The 4,178-nt window shown below is 21.7% G+C and overlaps 2 non-coding genes across 2 annotated transcripts; one reads left to right on the forward strand and one right to left on the reverse strand.

The window, feature by feature from the left end:
* The first annotated feature begins 3,621 nt into the window (after nucleotides 1-3,621).
* Nucleotides 3,622-3,740, forward strand: LOC116184953. The gene has a single exon (XR_004149648.1). It is a non-coding gene; the product is annotated as a U5 spliceosomal RNA (small nuclear RNA).
* Nucleotides 3,741-4,110: 370 nt separating this feature from the next.
* Nucleotides 4,111-4,178, reverse strand: Trnat-agu. Its single transcript has one exon. It is a non-coding gene; the product is annotated as a tRNA-Thr (tRNA).

Here is a 4,178-nt window from a genome sequence, read left to right on the forward strand (position 1 = left end):
ACTCACTATTAGATACGAACAATCTGTATTGTCATCGATGTTGCCGTGATCCATGGAAACTTTTATTTTTTTAAACCACTGATTCTAATATATAAAAACAAATATTTATAAAATAAATAAATGCAGTCGTTTAAATTACAATTGGCAAAAAAACGTTGGCTTTATATTCGCAACTGTTATAATTAAATTTAAATTTAATTAGAATTATCGTGCTCTAAAGAATATTAAAAATATTATCACGAAACAAACACTGACACTACCGATTGTATTGCACGCGCGCATAAAATATTAAGCTTCTTCATGGCGTCCATATTGGAATTTTTCCCGCCTTCTTACACCAATAATCAATTAATAATCTAAACAAAAGAAAATATAAATTTTTAAATAAATATATAAAATATATTGAGTTAATCGAATATAAAATAATAATCAATTCATTTTGATAATACATAACGATTATTTATAACTCTAACCTACACTCTTAAAATGATGAAAAAGAAAAGAAAAATAAAGAAAAAAAAATAAATTAGCCAGATTTCCAATTATAATAAGAAATAACATGTATTAATAAAGAACAATCTATTAATGATAAAGAATAACTATGGAAATAAATAAATAATACTATGTAACAGATAAATCACATACTTCAAAAAAAAAAATTACACGTCTAAACACAATTATTGATAATAAAATAATATGCTATACCATGATCAATTATCGAATTATAAATTAAGAAGTTAATTAATTTGTTTGATAGTTCGACAAGTTAAAAATCGAAGATACAATCGAAAGAAAAAGCATAAAGAAACTCGAAGTTAATTAATTTTGTTAATATAATATTGAATGAATTACCAAATAAATACAATATTTATTAATAGGTAATAGAATAAGAATAAAATTACTTACTGCGTAGAGATCACGTAACTCGAACCTGTGATACGTCCTGTCACAATGATTTTCGAGACGAGAATGACACCATGTATCAGTGATTCGTTTAGCAACTCTCTAATTGGTTGAAATGAAACTAATTACTACTACTCTAATTGGTTTCTTGTTTATTTATAATTGGATGGAAAATTAAATATTGTATATATAAAAATTATAAAAAAATTAAATATATAAAAATATTTTTTAAAAATAAAAATTCAGAAATAATAGTAAAAAATCTGAAACGCAATAGTAAATAAAATGATAATTTAATTCTTATAACAAAAATTTAATATTGATTAACAATTGTAAAGAAATTAATCATTATAAAAATTTATAATTTTGAATAAATAAAAAAGTATTTTATAATATATAATAAATAAATGAATATAAACGAATGAGTATATAAATAAATAAATAGATAAATAAATTAATAAAATAAGATTTTTATAAAAATAAGTATAATAATGTTTAATATTAATTTAAGATTTATATTATGAAAGTATTACAAATAAAAATAAAAAATTGCAAATTTATTGATTATTATATTCCACAAAATCATTTGCACAAAATCGTATATTTTCATTACATTTTTATAAATATAAAATGTTACAGAAATAAAGTCACGTGATATCAAATTTTCATAAAATATAGATAAAAATTATTACATTATTTTATTTAAATTCTAATAATAATATTTCAATTTTCACATGACTTAGTAAAAAGTCACTAACTCGTTGCTTCAGCCAATTAGAAAGCCGTTAGAGCTTAGCAGTTAGACGAATCACTGTGTGTTGTCAGTTTGTTCGTAAAAACTATAGTAGTTTTATGTATTACGCAGATACAGATCGCGTAAATACATGAAATTTTTATTAATATTGTAATATTTATAAATTATTAGTCTTGATTAATCTGTATATGTTTGTTTAATTATTTATCAAGCTTTATTATAGCAAAATCAAATAATTTTTTGCAGTTTTTTTACTATTTTACATCGTTCGTTTATTTGTGACCGGTAGTTTGTGTTATAAATTTGATCTTTATATATTTTATTTTATGATTATGATTTCTTTTGTGTAATAATATTGTTATTTGTCGTTTGTTGTTTAATATAATTTCTAGGAAATATTAGCCGATCCAATAACTTTCATAAAAATTAGATAATATTTTATTAATGAAAGATGTACATAGAATATTGTTATATATTTCTTTTCGATACGTATTCTGTATATTTTGTTCTGTGTTATATTTATATTATGTTCATTGCTTTTAATATTTCTTAGAATAATCTTTATCAAGATGTTCGCGCTTGTAAACGCTCGATTTATTATGATTTGTTATTCTATTGACCATATTTCGTTCCCATATAATATAATTCAGTATTTCAGTAATTCAGTTGAAATCGTGCCACGGACCACGAAACATCGTTGTCGAAAAAGTAATGATTATATGCGAACAATTCAAATATCAGGTATATAACCTATTTATAATATAAGATTAATATTTAAATAGTTATTCTCTTATTTTTTTCTATTGCTATTTTATTAATATATATATGTTAAATAATTTACTATATATTATTATAATTAATTATTTTTTGATAACTAAATTATTCCTTTTTTTAAAAATCTATTTGATCGCTAGAATTATTGTTAAATCTTGTCATAAGTTAGAATAGAATTATTTTAATACAATCATTTTTATTTTAAATATTTCATATATTTATTATAAAAATTTAATTTTCTTTTGTACATATAATTGATTTCTGAAATAGATATCAAGGTGGAGAAAGGATTTCAATATGGACACCACAATACCATTTGACACAGTGACAAATCAAATGATGATTCTTTATGGAGAAATGATGTTCGCTTTTGTATCGAAACTAGATATGTATATTTTTATTTTCTTTTTATCATCATTAATTTTATTAAGTAATTTATAATATATAAATTAATAATTGTGAATTTTAAGATGTAAATAAAAAAAATTGAATAAATTTTTATTTCGGATATTTCATTAATTCGAAAAAGATTAAATTTATTCTTTTTTTATTTATTTAACTCTGAATTCATAATTTTAGAACATAATAAATATAATTAAATTTAATTAGAATAAAAATGAAATTGGTGTTTGTTCGCTGATTATAATTTAATTTATAATATAATTTAATTTAAACGGGCGTGTCAAGTTTTTTATTTTTTTTTTACATCGAAAATATTCATTTTAAAGAATATTAGAATCTTAAGAAGACTGCAACAGTGATTCATAGAAGATACTAGAAGCATTGATTTTCAAAGTCGATATTTCAGAACATATAATGTAGTTTCCTAAAATATATCTAATTTCGTTTCTCAGATGTTGCTTGCATTATTATTTGTTGATAAATGTTCATCATTACAATGGATGAATGAAAAGAATTAGCTCGTATTACCTACAAACAATAAGTTGACATGTACGTTTGACATGAGTAATTTATTTTTAAAATATAAATAATATTATAATTATATAATACATTTAAAAAATATGTATTTAATATATTTTATAATATATATTTTATATTCTTGTTTATTTTTTTCTAATATAAATGCTTTTAAATTCAGTTGATGTATAAAATGGCCACTAGATGGCTTACATTCTCACTGGTAGAGAGTTATATATAGATGTACATAAGGATGTAAAGAAGGTGAATTGGTACTCTGGTTTCCCTTCAGACCACGTATAAATCTTTCGCCTTTTACTAAAGATTTCCGTGGAGGGGAACAATTGATGAGTCTGAATTAATTTTTTGTGTGCCCGACATAAGTTGGGCCGTAAGAAATAAAGAAACAAAATTTGCTTTGATTTTTTTACAGATTTCCTTTTACTGTTAGATGTGCTAGATTTTAATATATATTCTTCTATATTTGTTTAGAGGACTGTCAAAAAATTTATTTAAAATAATCAAAAATAATAATTATTCGAATCAAAACAATATTTTTTATACTGTGTCATAACATATATTTCAAATAATTTTTATAAATTTTAAAATTTCATTCAATATACGTATAATTTCAACATTTAGAAATGACTATCAAGTATTTAATAATTAAAAAAAAACTATATGCACTATTATAATTGATATTTTTTTTATAGAAAAAAATTATATTGATCCTTAAAACCAAATTTAAGGATCAAATGTTTAGGCTCCGGAGGGATTCGAACCCTCGATCTCCTGTTTACTAGACAGGCGCTTTAACCAACTAAGCCAC

This window comes from Apis dorsata, unplaced genomic scaffold (assembly GCF_000469605.1).
Source record: "Apis dorsata unplaced genomic scaffold, Apis dorsata 1.3 scaffold_77, whole genome shotgun sequence".
In the NCBI taxonomy this organism is placed as follows: domain Eukaryota; kingdom Metazoa; phylum Arthropoda; class Insecta; order Hymenoptera; family Apidae; genus Apis; species Apis dorsata.